Genomic DNA, 20,956 nt, shown 5'->3' on the forward strand with positions numbered 1-20,956 from the left:
TTTTTGTTATGCTTGAAAACTCTTAAGTCTATGATAATTGTAATTGTTAAACCTGATTTCTGATTGAGTTTTCTAGTTTACTTAACTAGGCAGATCAAATTCTAACCATTCTAGGAAGACAGAGCCAAGTCCTGAGCTCTCCAAAAGGAAAGAAACCAACTGAAATTTTGACCAACATCTTTTTAGTTAATATTTGTTATTGATAACCTTTTAATGACAAGGGAAGGAATTTGCTTTCCTTATCATGTTTTCTTTGCTTTTAGTTTGCCTCTGCTAGTTTTGATTAGAACCTAAAAATAATGTTATTCCTTTATTTGCTGCTCTCAGGAAACCATTTATAGAAAGCATTCCATATCTGCAAGCATTGCTTGTAAACAAGGAATTATGCCTTTCTGTGTAGTATATAATAATGTTCCTATATATTAAGCATTGCTTTTAGCCGAAATGTTGATTATCATCCTTCATTGCTTATGTGGTTTTATTTCAAATGTCTGTGGTGGTATTATTTCTAAGCCCAATTTCTGCTTTGAAAAATTATTTTTCATATGTTAAAATTAAACTTATAGACTACTTTAGAAAGCTTTTTTTTTTTTTTTCCTTTGAGACAGGATCTCTCTCTGTCGCCCAGGCTGAAGTACAGTGGTGCAGTCATGCTCACTGCAGCTTAGAACTCTTGGGCTCAAGTGATCCCGGCCCTTCAGCCTCTCCTGAGTAGCTAAGACTATAGGCATGTGCCTTCAGGCCTGGCTAGTTTTCATTTTTTATTTTTTGTAGAGATGGGATCTTGCTCTGTTGCCCAGGCTGGTCTTGACTTGGCCTCAGGCGACCCTCCTGCCTTGGCTTCCCAAAGTGCTGGGACTATAGGAATGAGTCACCGTGCCCAGCCATGCATAATAATTTAAAAGTAGTCTGAACCTCCTATTGAATTTCTATTCTTTTTTAATAGTATTTTCCAAGGATTAGTTCTAGGTTTAAACTTAATATTATTTGTTCATTTTGGTCATTCATTCACATATTTTCTTATTCCCATACACAATTAAAATCAAAGCCAGAGAAAATGTGAATTGGAAACCAAGGTCAGAATAATAGAAATTTAAGAGGCAATTATTTCTAATACAAGACCTCAAAATTGACACTGATCTTGAAGGGAGACTCATTGTGTAGTTTAAAGTAGAAAGAAAAACAGAACAAACTGTTTTTCTAGGTAAGCTCTTCCTAATAGTTAATGCTGAAATTTCTTTGTGGGGCCTTATAGTAGATAATGGGGGATTTCAACAATAACAACAGCTAACATTTATTGGGCACATCCTGTTTTCTTTGCAGTCTACCAAATGCTGCATATGGATTTTCATTTAATCCTCATAGCAACTCTTTGAGGTAACTACTATTATTATTTTAATTTTACAGATGAGGAAATTGGAACATTTATAATGTTGCCTCAGGTCATATACATAATTAAGTGTCAGAGGCTAGATTTGAAGCCTGATCCTTCTATAGCCTGTGCTCTTAAAGTGATCTAGAGTAGTACTTCTCAAACTTTAATATGCGGGGTGTTCACTTCGGGAGTTTTTTAAAATACAGAATCTGGTGGAGTGGGTCTTGGCTGTCTGCTGATTGGCTGTTTTAACAAGGACCTATGTAATGCTGATACTGCTGGTTAGAGGACCATATTTTGAGTAATAAGGTCATCTCCTAACTTCTGAAACAAATACACCAAAGGCTGTTATACGCTTGTTTTTGAAAACATTTCTCAATGAATGCTGATGTTATACCTCTCAACATAACTAAGAGAAAATGGTCTGTAAGGGATGGCATCTCTTGAAAAAGTAGAAGAGGAGGAGCAGCACATTTCATTCTCTTTGTTTTTCTGTCTTCTATTTTTGTTTTAGAGACAGTCGGGCTGGAGTGCAGTAGTGCAATCATAGTACGCTGCAATCTGGAACTCTGGGCTCAAGTGATCCTCCTGCCTCAGCCTCCTGAGTGGCTGGGACTACAGGTGTGCGCCACCATGCCTGGCTAATGTTTTTTAATTTTTAATTTTGTAAAGACATGGCCTCACTTTGTTGCCCAGGCTGGTCTTGAACTCCTGACTTCAACCAATCCTCTTGCCTCAGCCCTCCAAAGTTCTGGGATTACAGATGTGAGCAACCGCGCACAGCCTACCTTCTCTTTTGCTTTTCTGCTTCTCTTTCTCTAACAACAAAATGTTTCTTACTAATTCATTCATTCATTCAATGAATACTTACTGTGCACCTTCTCTGTGCTAAGCATGATTTTTAGGCATATAGTTTAATAAAGAAAGACTAAAATCCTTGCTTTTGTAAAGCTTACACTATAGTAGATAAAATAGTAACACATAAACCATTTACTATGTGCCAATACTGTTCTAAATGCTTTGCCTATATTGTCAGATCATTTTCACAACAAACCCTGTTTAGTAGTGTAATATTATTACTTCCCTTTTTTCAGATGAGGGAAATTAGATAAAGAGTGATTTCAGTAATTTTCCCAAGGTCACATAGCTTGTTAATGGCAGACCTAATATTCAAAACTAGGCAATCTGTCTCCAGTGTCCCTGTGCCCTTTTAATGCTGCACTTACATATAATTTCAGCCCCTAAAAACCCTCTCACCCTTGTCCTCTCAGATGTAGTTCTTGTAGTCTATTCCATGGCAAGACCAAATAAATATGATTCTGTTCTGTCATTTTTATTCCTTTCAGATATAAACAAACATTACCCTTGGGCTGTGTTGGGGGATCAGGGCCAGGTGGGAAGGAGTAGGTCAAAAGCTGGAAACAGTCCTGGGGAATGTCTAACATAGAGCGTAGAAGCAAAATGTGACAAAAGTTAAAAATTAAGCATGGTTGGATATTTGCAAATTGGGCAGCAAGAAATAAAAATAAATAGGCACTGGATAGAGAATAACAACCACTCCTATTCTTGTAGCTAAAATAGATTTTTCTTTAGTCATTAGTTAAATTGCCATGCCTTGTATCTTAGTAAGATAAGTTTTTGTTTATTTTTGTATAGGTGCTAAGGAGAAACGTATTAACTGTAAAAGTGGGCAAAAAAATGGAAAATGGCAGGAAGTGGCCTAGAAAATGGTGGCACCAACTAAATAATTAAGTTGACTTTGTTTCAAAGACAATTAGAATTGCCTTCTGAAAGTCTAAATTTGCTAGACTAACATTCAGAATCTCAGTCTGGTCTCTCTTTCTAGCAGTAGCTCCTGCTTTTTCTTACATGAGTACTGGTTCCAGATCATCTAGATGCTTTTGTTTTCTCCATATGTCTTGGGCATTCCCTTCTGTGTCTGCATGCTGTTTCTCTCCCTCAGATGTTGTCTCCCCAACTCCCATGAAAGTCTGGTTATACTTCAAGGACCATCTGAAACTTTATTTATACTATTTGTATCCCACTTATATTAGGGCCAGTCATGGCATCAGGCTTGAAGCGCTCAAATACTTTTTGAGTTGTTATTCTCAGACTATGGTAGATTTCCAAGTAAGTGTTTGGTGTCATTTATACCCTTTTATGGGAGTTTAAGATCCATTGTCTTAATTTAGATGATAATACTACCTGGAAGGTATTGTGCATATAAAACACCATGGAATTTAATATATATTTTCTCTCTACATTGGATACTGTATTCTAATTTAGAAGGGACCAAAAAGTTAAAAGTAAACTTTTCTGGGGAAAAAGTTGAGGGAAGCTCAACTAACATTTAGTTTTTAATTCTACTAATTGAAAGAAGATTGTCCTTTTGTTAATTTTTACAGTAATGCACTTCTGCCTACAGGTGATCAGATAAGATATCGTTTGAGAATTTCTTATAAAGAACAAAATTTACAGACTGGCAGCTCACAGACTTAATTTGGCCCAAAAACGTGTTTATTTTGGTTTCTACAGTGCTGCTTTGTTTTTAAAAAGCTAAGATAAAATTCACCATTTTAGTGATCTTAGTATATTCACAGCATTGTGCAGCCATAACGACTAATTCTAGAACATTTCTAGCACCCCACAAAGAAACTCTGTACCCACTTAAAAGTTACTTGCCATTTCTCCCTACCCTCATCCCCTGTAAACCATTAATCTACTTTATCTTTATGGATTTGCCTCTTTGTAGCATTTCATAAAAATAGAAGCATAGAGCATGTGGCCATCTGTGTCTGACATTTTCATTTAGCGTAATTTTTTTTAACATTACACTAACATAATGTTAAAAACATATGCTAAATATTACAACATCCATGTTGTAGCATGTATCAGTACTTCATTCCTTTTTATGGATGAATAATATTTATTTGTATGGATATACCACATTTTATTTATCTGTTCACTTGATGGACATTTGGATTTTTCCACCTTTTGGTATAGATAATGCAGCGGTGAATGTTAATATACAAATTTTTGAGGGAACATATGTTTTCATATGACTGATTTTTTAAATGAAGTTGCTGTCAACATCTAAAATTGAAAATTAGAAAAGTTGTCAACTTTGGATGATCATTTTTATATGTCAAAAATACTCTGTAGCTAAATAATGGTTGTTTCTATTTATGTGAGATTAACATTCCATTTTGCCATACTCCTTTCTTTTGCCCTCTAAAATTGGGCTTAGTCTCAGGTGCTTATACCTATATTTTTTTCTTACAGTGTAGTTAACATGAAAATAAGATATTTATTGTATTCATGTCTTTATCAATTTTGGAAAAACAAAGACCAAGAATTATTTCAGAAAAAGGAGAGAGTTGCTAATTGTTGAAGTGAAATATGTCAGTATAGTTGGTTTTTGTATTTATTTATTTTTAGAGTCAAGGTCTTGCTCTTACTGCCCAGGCTGGAATCTAGTGCCACAATCACAACTCACTGTAACCTCCATTTTCTGAGCTCAAGGGATCCTCCTGCCTCGCTGGGACTACAGGCACATGCTACCATGCCTGGCTACTTTTTGAGAGAGACAGTGGTCCTCCACCTATGTTGGCCCCCGATCTAGTGGATGTTGTGGCAGAACAGGGCAGGACGTGGTGGCTCAGTCTGGAGTAGCATGATCTGAGGGGGGAGCTCTGTGTGGAGAAAAAGCTATCTATTTTCTGTTCCTCTGATCTTATAAGAGCACCATTCCTGTAATGTTAAAGTCCCCCGCTCTTCTGAGAATTCTTTAACCATAATTACCTCACCAAAGGCTCTGTCTCTAAATACAGTCACATTGGGGGTTAGGGCTTCAATATATGAATTTGTGGGGGACACAATTCAGTCTGTAACATGTATTACTATGAAACTATCCATTGTAAAAGCTATGATGGTTAACATAAAAGGTACCTGAGGAAGTAATTGGGAGGGGGAGGACTGATATTTTAAGGAGATTTATTTTTGAATGCTGAGATGTGCAGCTATATATTCTTTTTTTTTTTTTTTTTTTTGAGACGGAGTTTTACTCTTGTTGCCCAGGCTAGAGCACAATGGCGTGATCTAGGCTCACTGCAACCTCTACCTCTTGGGTTCAACCGATTCTCCTGCCTCAGCCTCCCGAGTAGCTGAGATTACAGGCATGCGCCACCAGGCCCAGCTAATTTTGTATTTTTAGTAGAGACGGGGTTTCTCCATGTTGCTCAGACTGGTCTTGCACTCCCGACCTCAGGTGATCTGCCCACCTTGGCCTCCCAAAGTGCTGGGATTACAGGTGTGAGCCACCACACCCGGCCAAAACTTTTAATTTTGAGTTTGAGTGCAGCAAAAAGGTGTATCAAACTAGAATGAGCATTTGCATATGTAAGTACAATTGGAAATACTCTTGCTCATAGTGAGTAGATTACTGGTAATAAATGAGACAAGATGTTAAATTATTTTTTGTATTTTCTATTGTACCTGATGAAAGCACAGATATTTATGATGTGTTACTCATAATGATTTCTTTGTAACTTTGATGAGAATTTTAATATGACTGGAGATAAAAGAACTTACTTCCCTGTCAGGGACTTTTTTGTATTAAAAAAATTAAAAGTGGAACATGGCATTGTCATGGTAAACTTGTGAATTGGATAAGCTCCCATACAAGAGTCAAAGTGTTGATTAATAAATGAGCTACACAACACAGTATTTTTCCATACATTGCAGTTTTATATCTTTAGTCCCTGTCGGGATCCTTCTTAGGTTTCAGTATTCAGATTCCCAAAACTGCTACAGACAACACTTGGCATCAGTATACTGAGATCGATCTAGAACAGGGATCATAACTTGCCAACAGGAGCAACATCTAGCCTTAGGAATAGTCTTTGCAACAGTTCTTAATGGCCATCCAGAAGCTGTTTTCTCCCAGGTGACAACTGGAGAAACAAGTAGATGGGATTTACATTGAGCGGGTCCAGGAACCACTCAAAAGCCTCATGTTCCATGGAAGCCAATATCTCTTCTATCAACTCTGTGGACCAAAGTTCCAGGATTCTCACTGCATTCAGGAGGCCCCAAGGGTGACACCCTTATCCTGTATTTATATTATTTTTTTATTCTAGATTGCAAGGTGTTTTTTGTTTGTTTTTTGGTTTTTGGTTTTTTTGCCCATGCTGGGGTACAGTGGTGCGATCTTGGCTCACTGCAACCCCCACCTCCTGGGCTTAAGTGATCCTTCCACCTCCGACCCCCAAGTAGCTGGGCCTGCAGGCACAAGCCACCATGCCTAGCTCATTTTTGCCTTTTCTGTAGAGAGGGTTTCACTGTGTTGCCCAGGCTGGTCTTGAACTCCTGAGCTCAAGTGATCCACCTGTCTCAGCCTCCCAAAGTGCTAGGATTACAGGCATGAGCCACCGTGCCTGGCTGGGTTTAAATTTTTTAATTGACAAAGAAAAGTTGTATATATTTATGGTGGAATATCTAAAACTAATTCCATATTGTGGAATGTCTAAAACTAATTACCATATGCATTGACTCACAGACTTATCTTTTTTTGTGATGAGAGCACTGAAAGTCTCTTGTCCTAGCAATTTTCAAGTATACAGTACATTGTTGTAACTGTAGTCACCATGTTGTACAGTAGTAGATCTCTTGAACTTATTCTTCGTAACTGAAAGTTTTTATCTTTTGACCAGCATCTCCCCACACCTTCAGTCCCTCATAACCACTATTCTACTCTGCTTCTGTGAGTTCAACTCTAAGATTCCACATGTAAGTGAGATCATGGGGTATTTGTTTCTGTACCTGACTTATTTCACTTAGCATAGTATCTTCCAGGTTTATCCATGTTGTCACAAATGACAGGATTTCTTTCGTTGTTAATGTTGAATAATATTCCATCATGTATATAGATCATATTTTCTTTATCCTTTTATCTGTTGATGGACACTTAGGTTGATTCCATATCTTGCCTATTGTGATTAATGCTGGAGGGAACATGGGAGTGCAGATACCTCATTAACAAACTGGTTTCATTTTCTTCGGATATACCCCATAGTGGGATTACTGAATCCTATAGTACTTATATTTTTAATTTTTTGAGGAACCTCCATACTGTTTTCTATATGGCTATACTACTTCACATTCTCACCAACAGTGTACAGGGATTCTCTCTTTTTTTTTTTCCTCATTTTTGCCTACACCTGTTGTCTTTGATAATAACCACCCTAACAGGCATTAGGTGATACCTCATTGTGGTTTTAGTTTACATTTTCCTGATGAGTAGTAAGATTGAACATTTTTTGATACTTGTGGACAATTTCTAGAAACTTATGGATGGGGATCAAAAAGTTTATGTACTGAATGTATAATAATGCACTAGCCAAGCATGGTGTGAGCCGTGCCCACATCACCATACTCCAGCCTGTGTGACAGAGTGAAACCCTGTCTCAAAAAAGGAAAAAAAACTATTTTTATTATATAAAACATGTTTTGGCAGGGTGTGGTGGCTCACGCCTGTAATCCCAGCACTTTGGGAGGCCGAGGCAGGAGGATCACTTGAAGTCAGGAGTTCAAGACCAGCTTGGCCAACATTGTGAAACCCCGTCTCTACTAAAATTACAAAAATTAGCTGAGTGTGATGGCATAAGCCTGTAATCCCAGCTACTCAGGAAGCCAAAGCAGGAGAATCGCTCGAACCTGGGAGGTGGAGGTTGCAGTGAGCTGAGATTGCGCCGCTGCACTCCAGCCTGGGCGACAGAGTGCGACTCCCTCTCAAAAAAATAAATAAATAAAATAAAACATTGTTTTACTTTAAACAAGTATAGGGAGACTAATAAATACAGATGTTATTGTTACAACATTATGATATCTAAAATAGTTTCCTTTTATAGGAATAAAAGAAAAGATACTCTTTATTATCACCATCTGTCTTTTACATCATGTTTGAGTTAAATAGAAAAAATTGACAGGAAATACATTGACGTTTGCATTTCTTTCTTGTATTTTTTTGCCATAAACAATAGGATACAGACCATAGTGCTGCTGCTTTTTTTTAAGAACTTATATAATTTTTTAACTCCTCTATCATTCCCAATAATTTAAGAACTTTTTTTAAGAGATAAGGTCTTGCTCAGTTGCCCAGGATAGAATACAGTGTCATGATCATAAGTCACTGTAACCTTGAACTCCTGGGCTCAAGCAATCCTCCTACCTGAGTTTCCCGAGTAACTCAGACTACAGGCGTGTGCCACCATGTCCAGCTAATTTTAAAAAAAATTGTTTTTGTAGAGATGAGGTCTTGCTATGTTGCCCAGTCTTAGACTCCTGACCTCAAGGAATCTTCCCACCTCAACCTTCTACAAGCAGTGGAATTACAGGAGTAAGGCTTTTTTTTTTTTTTCTAAGACAAGGTTTATGCTCTGTCTCCAGGCTAGAGTTGAGTGGCTCAAACATGGCTCACTGCAGCTTTCGCCCCTTGGGCTCAATCAGTCCTTCCTCCTACCCCAGCTTCTTGAGTAGCTGGAACTACAGGCATGCGGCACTATGCTCAGCTAATTTTTGTATTTTCTGTAGAGACAAGGTTTCACCATGTTGCCCAGGCTGGTCTCAAACTCCTGCGCTCAAGCGATCTGCCTGTCTCGGCCTCCCAAAGTGTTGGGTTTACAGGTGTGAATCACCATGCCTGGCCTATAGTGCTTCTTTGTGAAAGATTTTTCCTTATTGGAGAAGGAAGGAAGGAAGGAAGCAAGGAAGAAAAGGAGAAAGAAATGGAAGAAATCTTTCATGATTGGAGGAACTGTTGAAATTGGTTTACTCTGACTGAGTTTGTTGTGGTTTGAATTAGCAGGGGAAAATTTATCATTCATGAATTTTGGAAAGTCACAGTGGTGTGGATTTTGAGTCTCTACCAATTGCCCCATAAAAGGAACATATTGATGGTAATAACAAAAACGTATAGACAAAATCTACAACAAAGGTCTTAAAGATTCTCAGGTACTATGGGCCTCATGAATTCTCAATCCTCACCACCCAAAGCCTTTCCAGGATTAAGCTCCACGCTGACGTGAAACTGCTGGGCATAGGCTCCAAATTAAGTAGGACAGGGACAACAGGACAAACAAAAAGAAGGTTCAAATAAAATTATGGGAGAAGAATAGAGTTAGGCGATCTATAAAGTACATTGCTTTAATTTTGAGTATTTCACAAAAATAACAGGGGAGCTCTAAAGTTATGAAATTGGAAAAACTCATAAAAATGACTTCTTTCTAAAAGTTTAGGGAATCTACTTGTACATAAAACCAGACAACTAAAAGGGAGCAAGTTCAAATCTGGGATTATAAGAACAAAAGAGAACAAGAAGCAGAATAACATCCCTACAGACAGTGAAAGCTTCTCAGAAAGACATGCCCATCAAACATGAACACTATAATAAGTGGTAGGACTTAGAAGAGTTAAAATTTTAAAAAGATGAAGATAAACATCTGAGTCAACAAACGTAAGAATTAATGCCTTTACAAAATAGAAAAGTAGAAAACAGGGTATTTGTAAAAAACAAAAGAAACATAGGATATAAGGATTTGAGAGAAAATGCTATACTGAAAATAGCCAAAGAAGATCCAAGAGATAGGTGTCCACCAAAAAGAAAAAGCAAGGGGACAGATAAATAACTAAAGACTATGTTGGAAAACACTTTCCTGAAGTAGTTGGAAACTCAGTGCAGACCAATCAACATCAAGACATTTTCTAGTAAAATTACAGGGCTTTGAAGAAAGAAATACCTTGGGTATCCAGACAAAAAGACCAAATGACTTACAAGGGAAGGAAAATCAGACTGCCTTCACTCTTTTTGACATCAGTGCTTTATGCCAGAAGAAAATGCCGTAACGTATTTGAGAGACTCTCGGGGGGAGAAAATGTCAGCCAGGGACTTTATGTCCAGCCAATGTGACTTTCAGATAGACTGCAGATAAGCTGTTACCAATATCTATAATCTCTTTTCCCGTGAGTGTTTTGTATAGGAATCTTCTCGTGAATGAGCTTCAGATAGCCAAAATGACTGACAAAACATCAGTAGTAGGTGATAAAGAAATAAAAGTTTAATCACGTGTATGAGTTAGTATACCTGTATATATGTGTTTATGAGAGGAATCTAAGAGCAGTGACACCCCAGTAACAGTGAACACAGCCTCCAGATTTTGATTTCAAAATGTCATTCTCCTGTAAGAGGAACCAGAGCTCCTTAGAGAAGAGATTGATCTCAAGAACAGGCAGGGAAAACACCTGGAACATCTGGTAATGCTGGAAAATAAGGATGTGCTCAAAAAGGGATTTGGGCATATCATTAGGACATAGGTGCCAGTGGAAGGAGTTTCCCAATATTGAAAGCAGTAAGAGTTTTAGTAACAAAATATGTAAAGATAGATTTTAATCCATAGAATAATATCTATGAGTTCAGACTTATGTAAGTACAATTTGAATAAATAAATAAAGGTGAAGGGGCAGCTTTTCCCTGCAAGTGAACATAAATTAAAACATGCAATGAGGAAAGTAGAAAATCACCATTAAGAAAATGCTACAGTAATAATTGTTGCAAGCAAGATACCTGATAGATACTAAAATTAGTGGGTGAAAATTTGTTTAGAAGCAGGATATTAGCATAATTTCAAAGTATCTCCCCCAGGATATTTATCTGTTACAAAGGTGAAAATGGTAATTTTACAGTGAAATAACCAGTTGATATCACCTTAACCAAATAGTTAACCTCACCAGTAAGATGTTGTATTAGTCTGTTCTCATGCTGCTAATAAAGATATACCTGAGACACCTGAGACTGGGTAATTTATAAAGGAAAGAAGTTTAATGGACTCACAGTTCTGCATGGCTGGGGAGACCTCATAATCATGGTGGAAGGCAAAGGAGAAGCAAAGGCATATCTTGGTGGGAGGCAAGAGAGCTTGTGCAGGGGAACTCCCATTTATGAAACCATCACATCTCATGAGACTTATTCACTACACGAGAACAGTATGGGGGAACCACCCCCGTGATTCAGTTATCTCCACCTGGCCCTGCCCTAGACACATGGGGATTATTACAATTCAAGGTGAGATTTGGGTGGGGACACAGCCAAACCATATCAGGGTTTATTGACATCATGTAACTCTTTATACAAAGCACAACGTAACTTTTGTGGAAGTATTGTCAAAAAATTCAACATTAGATTATATAACCTCAATCTAATCTAGAGAAAACACCAAACAAGCCCAAATTAAGAGGTATTCTACAGAATAACTGTGTCAGGGTCAGAAGAGACAAAGAAAGAATGAGGAATGGAGGAGACTAAGGGTTGGAGGAGACCAAGGAAAAAAGAATACACTGAGACATGGATCCTGGAATAAAAAAGGACATTGAAGGAAAACTGGTGAAATTTGAATAAAATCTGTTTAATAGTATTTTTACCAATGTTAATTTTCTGTTTTGGTAATTGTACTCTAGTTACGTAAGTTCTTAACATTAGGGAAAGTAGGGTGAGAGTGCACTTGAAGTTTGTTTGTTTGTTTGTTTTTGAGATGGACTTTCACTCTTCTTGCCAGGCTGGAGTGCAATGGCTCGATCTGGGCTCACTGCAACCTCTACCTCCCAGGTACAAGTGATTCTCCTGCCTCAGCCTCCTAAGTAGCTGGGATTACAGGCACCTGCAACCATGCCTGGCTAATTTTTTTGTATTTTTAGTACAGACGGTGTTTCACCATGTTGGCCAGGCTGGTCTCAAACTCCTGACCTTGTGATCCGCTCGCCTCGGCCTCCAAAGTGCTGGGATTACAGACTTGAGCCACTGCACCTGGCCACATACACAAACTTTTTAACTTTTCTTTAATGACCTTGGTAATGGTATCAGTATTGTTACTCTGAAAATGTTTTGTATATAATTTGAGACAAAATAGTATGATATCTTAATTGTATCATCTGTGTCCTTGAAAACCAAGATTTTCAGTGTGGGAAAAGCAAATAATATGTAAGTTAGAAAAGATTAAGAAAACATGAACTATCAGAATGAACTCATGAGTTTCGTTTTGTCTTTTTTTTGTTTTTTTTTTTTTTGTAAAAAATGTGTTTGTTGGGGGTGGCGGAGGGGGCGGGGGTGTGTGTATGTGTGTATTTCCTAACCCTGTTTACTGAAAAGGCTTAGAAACATTGGTAAACCCAGTACCTGTGAGCATCCTCAGTGCCCAGATTGTGGTCTTGAAATACAACTTCCCACAAAACTAAACCAATTAAAAAATCGGAAAAATGGTTGATTTCAGTTATGCAGCATGATAAGCTAGGAATCATCTTGTCACTCCAGGTAGTAAGGAAGTTATCAAAGTCATGTTAAAATGACTCAAGATAGTCAAATACTTATCCTTCCTTTTGTATATGAACTTTACCACTATGTAACAAGATAGTAAATGAGTAAAGTACTTTTGTTTTTATAAAAGTATTCCAACTAGTCACAGATGAATGAATGATAGAATGGGAATGTCATCATTCTGAAGTTGCTAATAAATTAAGTTTTTATATTGAGCATCAACATCTGCTAATAAAAAGAGAAATAACCAGATATCATATGCCTCTTAATAAAGAACTCAACACCAGAGAAGTAGTTTTGCCACAGAAATTGAACCTGAATATGTTGAAGGGATGATTCACAGGATAAACAAAGAAATATGGGAATGTAGTCTACAGTATCTAGAAACTGTAGAACGGTGGATTTGGTGTCTTGAAAAAATAAATTGCAAGAAAAATAAGGGATAGAGGGGTAACATTAACGTGTCCTTAAAAAGAAAATAAACTTGTAAAACTAAACTAACAACAAAATAAGGAATAAGTTCAAGAGGTATGTACTATATGGTGACTGGTTAATAACACTGTATGCCTAAAATTGCCAAATAGATTTTAAGTGTTTTCACTACAAAAAAAAAAATTGTGAGGTAATACATATGTTAACTAGCTTGATCTAGCCATTCTACACTGTATTTATATTTCAAAACATCATTTTGTGTGCCATATATACAGTTTTTACTTGTCAACAAATTTTTTTTTAATTTAAAAAAGTCAGATTAATAGTTATTTTTGGTAAAGAAGAGAATTATTATTAGAAAAGGCATGTATAGCTCTCTTGGGGTAGCTGCTAAATTTCTTTTTCATTTTTGCCTTCTACTGTATTAAGCTATGCATTTGTTTTGTGTGGTTTTCTTTTCTATACTTAATCATTAAAAAATTCTTGATACCTTTGTCAAGTAAGTACCATGAAATTTTAAAGTAAGTTATAAGAATTGTCACTGGTCAGGTGCAGTGGCTCATGCCTGTAATCCCAGCACTTTGGATTAGCCTGGCGTGATGAGTTTTGCTTATAGTTCCAGTTACTCAGGAGGCTTAGGCAGGAGGGTTGCTTGAGCTCAGAAGTTTGAGGTTATAGTGAGGTATGATCATACCAGTGCTCTCCAGCCTAGGTGACAGAGCAAGACATTGTCTCTAAAAATAAAAAATAAAATAAAAAAGAATTGGCACAAATTCAGATCCCTTTATCATACAGCAAAATGGTGCAGGCAGCTTGCATAAAATTTTCTATTATGTGCATCTTGATAGTATCAAATGATAATTTCAGTATTTGAACCCATTTTGGAAACTGTTAAGTCTGTTGACATTTTCAGAATGGTGAAAGTTTCTTTGGCAAACAAAACTTCAGTTGCAGACATATACTCTTAGACACAGGTGATATTTCACCTGTCATATTTCACTCATTTCAGTCAACAAATATTTATTGAGTATATGCAATTTGTCATGCACTATCTTCAGTATTGTGAATGTAGCCGTGAACAAAATCAGTCAAATTTTTCTCATCATGGAGGTTACATGTCATAATTATCAAACAATAAACAAGATTAGTAAATAAAATATACATTATAGATGGTGATAAGGAGGTATGGAAGGAAAATAATTTGGGGAAGAGAGTGGGGCATAATTTTAGATTGAGTTGCTAGAAAATGACTCATGGAAGAGTTGGTACTTGAATAGAGTCCTAAAGGATCTGAGAGAGCAAGCCATGCAAATACCAGAGAAAAAGGATTTTTATGCTGACAAAAACAGGCAGGACCCTGAGGTGGCACAACCCTGCTTACTTACTATGTTAGAGCAAAGATTGACTGACCAGGGTTTATCTTCCAAATCTGGCGTGTGCCACCTGTTTTATTAATTAAATTTTATTTATTCATTTAATATTTGATTGTCAATGACTCCTTTTTCACTACAATGGTAGACTTGAGTAGCTGTGACAGACTCCATGGCTTGGGAAGCTAATAATATTTACTCTGACCCTTTATGGAAAGTTTGCTGGTCTGTTTCATAGAAAAAGCAAGGTTAGCAATATAGCTGAAGCAGAATGAGTGGGGACTATTTGTAATAGGGGAAGAAAGAGGTCAGGCAGGTAAGGCTCTGAAAGGGGGGAGAGGGACATGCCAATTGTGCATGGCCTTGTGCTTTATTGACAACTTTGGTTTTCAATCCGAATAAAATGGGATGGCCTTGAAGAGCTTTTATAATTAGTTCTCTTGCAATAATTCTTTAACTATTCTTGTTTCTGTCTTCATTCACTTGAATCTGTTGTCAATACTACAGCTAGTGAGAGCTCATTAAAACAAGAGATGATGAAACTTTGATTAAAACTCTTTCTGAGTAGGCTAGAGGATATGAAATGCAAAGCATTAATGGAAGGATTGGCCTTAGCTTAAAATAGACATCACTGGCTTTTTTTGATTTTGGGGATTTTTTGAGGACAGAGTTTCACTTTGTTTTCCAGACTGGAGTGCACTGGCGTGGCCATGGCTCACTGCAGGCTCAGCTTCCCTGGGCTCAGGTGATCCTCCCACCTCAGCCTCTAGTATAGCTGGAACTACATGGAACTACAGGTGTGCACCACCATGCCTGGCAAATTTTTCTGTATTTGGTTGAGACAGGTTTTATTATGTTGCCCAGGCTGGTCTCAAACTCCTGGGCTCAAATGATCTGTCCATCTTGGCCTACCAAAGTGCTGGGATTACAGGCGTGAGCCAACATGCCTGGCCAAGAGTACCTTTGCTGAAGTGCAGATCTGATTCTGTCACTCCACTCCCTGTATTAAACACACTGGGTTTCTTATTTATCTAGTTAAAAAGATATTACATGTTTACTATAGAAAACTTGGGAAAGTGTAAAGCAAAAAATAAAAGTTAGTTGTTATCCTATTATCAAGATGCAACAATACTGTTAACATTGTGTTCTGTTTCTTTCTAGTCATTATTCTAGGTGTGGTTACAGATTTATTGGTTTATTTATGTGAATTAGGATTACATGAAAAATGAGTTTTATTTTCTACTTTTTGTACTTAACATGCTACATGATAGTTTCCCTGTCTTTGAAAAATTCTTTAATGAGGTTTCCAAGTGTAAAGCAAGCACTCAGTAAATATTTATTGAATAGTTATTGAATGGTTTTACCTACTTTATGCTAATACTACCAGTGTATGAGCATAATTCCTTTTGCCACATCTAGGAGCTTTGAACATTATCACTAAATATAAACTTTGCTGGTTGGTTAAATGAAAAATCTCACTGCTTTTTGAATTTTAATTTCTTTGATTACTAGTGGAGTTTGAACATTTCAGCCTCTGCATTGTTGGTTGACATCCATGGCTAATTTTGTTTTGGGATCTTTAGTTTTAGCTTAGATTTTAAGTGGTCTTTTAAGTAAATGCATTTATTAATCCTTCTTCAATGCAGTATACCATAGCATCTGTTAAATGTATCATGTCCTTGCCCAAATCTCACTTTGTAAGTTGGTGAAATATGCTTCATAGAATTTTTAATTAAATATTGCTTTACAGTCTACATAAGACTTCCTGTTAGTAAAAGCTACCTCATGAAAAGTACTGATGTTATTTGCCAACATTTAGACTAGCGTTTGTTGCCGTTTCAGTTTATTCAATTTAGTCAGCACATGTTTGAGTATCTTACTGCAGTTGAATAATCCATGATTCTGCCCCAGAGTAGTTCATAAGACTGGTAGGATACATAGATTTGTAAATAAATAATTATAATTCTGGGCAGTAAGTGCTACTATAGAAGTCTCTATAAAGCAATGTGCAAACACGAGAAAAGGAGCCATTAATTCCTTATAGGGAAAGGATCAGATAAAATTATAAAATGGAGTGATATTGTAACTGGGCTTGAGGAAGGTAAGATCTTGCCTATAATATAATAATGTTGGCAAACATTGAGTGCTTGCCTGGTATTACTCTTCTGAAGGCCTTCTATGTAGTATTGTATGCAATCATTGGCAACCCAGGAGATTGTGCTTGTTATTTTAGTTGTTTTGCAAATTAGGAAAGTGGGTGGAGGGTGGGAGGAGGGTCAGCATCAAAAAACTACCTCTCAGATACTGTGTTTATTATTGCCTGGATGACAAAATAATCTGTACGTCAAACCCTCATGACACGCAATTTACCTGTATAACAAACCTGCACACATACCCTTGAACCTAAAGTAAAAGTTAAAAAAAAAATTAGGAAAGTGAGGAATCTTAAAAGGTACAAAATAGCAGTTGCTTACTAGGCAGAGTTAACAGAGTAAAACAAAAAAGTGATGGCAGCTTTGGGAAACTGAATTTTCCGATGTGGCTGAAGTTTCTGGTAAAAAGATGGGGCCAAATAATTAATAATAGCTCCCAAGTACTGTGTAAAAGTACTTTGCATGCTCCATTTTCAAAAAGTCCCCTAAGATAAAAAGAAAAAAAAAATCCTCACAGCTCCTCCTTGAGGTATAGATATTTATGTTTCAGTTTTAAAGAGCTTAGAATCTAAAGAGACTTAGAAAGTTTCAAGTAATTTTCTAAAGGTCCCACAGCTGGCCAAGGTGGAGGTGACACAAGAGCGTTAAGGTTTGTCTGACTCTTTGAGAGTCTTAATTTTTTCTTTTTTTTTTTTTTGAGACAGAGTCTCCCTCTGTCGCCAGGCTGGAGTGCAGTGGGGCAATCTCAGCTCACTGCAGCCTCTGCCTCCGGGTTCAAGCCATTGTCCTGCCTCAGCCTCCCAAGTAGCTGGGACTACAGGCCCACACCACCCCACCCTGCTAATTTTGTATTTTTAGTAGAGATGGGGTTTCACCGTGTTGACCTTTGTGATCCACCCACCTTGGCCTCCCAAAGTGCTGGGATTACAGGCATGAGCCACCGCACCTGGCTGAGAGTCTTAATTTTTAATGAAATAGTTCAAATAAAGAATTGTATAAAACACTTGTATATCCAACATTTTATTTGTGTGGTGGGTGTTTTTGTTAGTTTGTTGGGTTTTTTTTTTTTTTTTTTTTTTGAGACAGGGTCTTGCTTTGTCGCCCCAGCAAGAGTGCAGTAGTGCAATCATAGCTCACTACAGCCTTGACTTCCCGGGCTCAAGCAATCCTCCCACGTAGCTGAGACCACAGCTCCTTCTCCAGGTATCGTGTATAGAATCTGGACCCAAAGAAGGGAAAAGGGCAAAAGGCACCAGTCAGCTGACTCCCTTCTCACCCACGACTTCGTCATGCATGTCATTGGTCATAACTGGATCACATGACTCACAGCTTTAAGGTGTTTGAGGAGGCAAGTGCCTTCCTGAACAAAATAAGTTCTGTTTGTAAGAAAGAAGAAGAGAATAGATAATCGGCAACTCAGTGTCTCCTACTGTTAACTTATATAGAATATTAAATGTATCATTACAGAATGATTCTGCTAGGGGTGGTGGAGAAAGCACATAAGTGATCAATAAATATTTGTTGAGTAAATGAATGAATCACCTTTAAAAACCCACAGTAGCTACCACTTCTCTGGAGTCACCTCATTTGTGAAGAAATGTGATGCTGTGTTTCAATTTTTGGAGTGAATTTTTCCTTTGGTCACTTCAAATTTTATGCCTTTTAAACTCATTTATATGCTCTTTTACAACTTTCTTTTGACAAACTTTGGGAAAATGCTTGTGTAACTGACCTTTTTACTAATTATTATAGTGCTTAAAGGTTCATATTCTGTCCTAGTTCTTCCTTTCTCTACACTATTTTGGAAACGTATTTATTTAATTTAGAGGAGCTAGAATATTAATTGTTGTCATTTTTTTCTCTTAAAAGAACCAAGCCGGCTGGGCGCGGTGGCTCACACCTGTAATCCCAGCATTTTGGGAGGCCAAGGTGGGCGGATCACCTGCAGTCAGGAGTTCGAGACCAGCCTGACCAACATGGAGAAACCCTGTCTCTACTAAATATACAAAATTAGCCGGGCGTAGTGGCACATGCCTGTAATCCCAGCTACTCGGGAGGCTGAGGCAAGAGAATCGCTTGAACCCAGGAGGTGGAGGTTGTGGTGAGCCAAGATCGTGCCATTGCACTCCAGCCTGGGCAACAAGAGCGAAACTTCGTCTCAAAAAAAAAAAAAAAAACCCAAGCCAAACACACAAAAAACCAAGAATTTAACATTTTTAGAATAAAAGAAATATAACACCAGCGAAGAATAATAGTTGAGGTTATTTAGTCCAGCTGCTTTATTTATAGATGAAGAAAGATCAGTGAGTTTGTGACACACCCAAAGTTGCATCACTAGCTATAGGGTTAGTGAACCTGGGAATCTTGAACCTAATGTCATTTCTTGTTTTATTTTGCTGTGTTGTTACTCAAACCAAGATCAGTTACCTTCGAATGAAAACGTGGAGAAATCTGAAGAAACTGAGCAACTTATTTTACGTTGGATCAGGGTCATGATGAAATCTTTAGATACTTTCTGAACCATAGAATAGAGATAAAAAATATTAACTTGTGTTTAGCACACACTTAGTATTGGGTTGAAGTTTTTTTTGTTTTGTTTTGTTTTATTTGTTTCTTTTTTTGAGACAGGATCTCACTCTGTCACCCAGGCTGAAATGTACCCAGGCTGGAATGCAGTGGCATGATCAGGGGTCAAGGTTAACCTTGAACTCCTGGGGTCAAGGTTAACCTTGAACTCCTGGGCTCCAGTGATCGATCCTTCCACCTCAGCCTACCTAGTAGCTGGAACTACAAGCACACACCACCATGCCCCGACTACTTTTTATATTTTTTGTAGAGACAGAGTTTCACCATGCTGTCCAGGCTGGTCTCAAACTCCTGAGCTCAAGCGATCCGCCCAACTTGGCCTCCCAAAGTGCTGGGATTAAAGGCGTGAGCCATCGCACATGGCGGTTGAAGTTATTTTTAAAGATAGTAATCAGTATTTTAACTGTTAAGGTATTCATTTAGTTAAATTTCCTGATATACTAGCTAATCTCAATAAATGAGAATTTATTAAACCTGTTTTATCAGTGGGAAAGAGAAAACATACAACTTAGGTAGTTACTGTCATCTCTGTTTTTTTCTTACCTTATTTATGCTGTAGGACTATTTTATATATTGAATTAAAAAAATTTTTTTTACTGTCATCTCTTGAAATATTTTAGCAGCATTCCCTATGGCACTGACTTTGTAAAGAAGGAAGAAATACTGATTACATTTGCTTAACTCTCAGACACTGAATGGTTCTAAATGGTTCTTGGCTTTTTTATTTGCAACATCATTCGAAGTAAAAGAAATGGTGGTTCAATTTTCATTTCAAAAAACGTATCCTGCTTTATCTTCTCACTTCTTTCCATCCCATTATTCCCATGAAATATATCCTAACTGGTTTATCAACTTGATGAGAATGATTTCAAAATTTTAGGAAAAAAATTTACGTCTTAGTAGAACTTTGTTTAGAATTAGGTTTTTCAGTAGCAAGGATAAGGTGAAGGGATTAAAAATGTATGTAAAATTAGTAGTCAATGAATTCTGGAATGCAATCTCTATAATCCTATTCGGAGATTATGCTGTTTACTGAATATAGCTTTGGTTATGTTTAAATCTGCACTAGTATTAGGTACTCCATAAAAGTTGAAAATATATAGCCAATAGGGTATAAAGAAGAATTGACAGATAAATCTAAACAGTTTCTTTGTATAGTACTAACTTCTGAAATGTTCAGTGGTGGCATTTGATAAAGTAAATTGTAATATGATCACATTGAGGAATGTTATATAATTATTAAACTCAATTTTTATAAAAGGCATCATTTTATAAAAGTATCATAAGAAAGTGCCAGTGTTTCAATGAATAAATTGAGGCAACATGATACCAACTTAGTGAAAAATATGCAAGACCAGAAGAAAGTAACCTAAAATATTACTAGTGATTGCCTCTGGGTAATAGGATATGGGCTTTTTGTCTTTCTATATTTTTCATTTTCCCACTGCCGTGTTCCTGGTACCTCAGTGAAATGAAGTGCTCAGTTCTTTTAACAGTTGTCAGTTTTTAAAACAAATATGGTCTTCTGGAAATGTTTTAGGTAGCATTTTCAATTTTATGTTTTTAAGCCATCTCTTGAATTTGAATAAATTATTTGAACTGCATAAATATTTGCAATCCATTGAGAACACCAAAACAAAAAGTAAAAAGCAGAAACCTAAATTTTTCTAAATGTTTT

General features: G+C 37.1%; 1 protein-coding gene across 3 annotated transcripts in view; it reads left to right on the plus strand.

Moving 5' to 3' along the window:
* The window catches only part of RSF1 (remodeling and spacing factor 1), a 158,329-nt gene that overhangs the window by 99,772 nt on the left and 37,601 nt on the right, over positions 1-20,956 (plus strand). The gene's annotated exons all lie outside the window — the stretch shown is intronic.

This window comes from Nomascus leucogenys, chromosome 15 (genome assembly GCF_006542625.1).
Source record: "Nomascus leucogenys isolate Asia chromosome 15, Asia_NLE_v1, whole genome shotgun sequence".
Classification (NCBI taxonomy): domain Eukaryota; kingdom Metazoa; phylum Chordata; class Mammalia; order Primates; family Hylobatidae; genus Nomascus; species Nomascus leucogenys.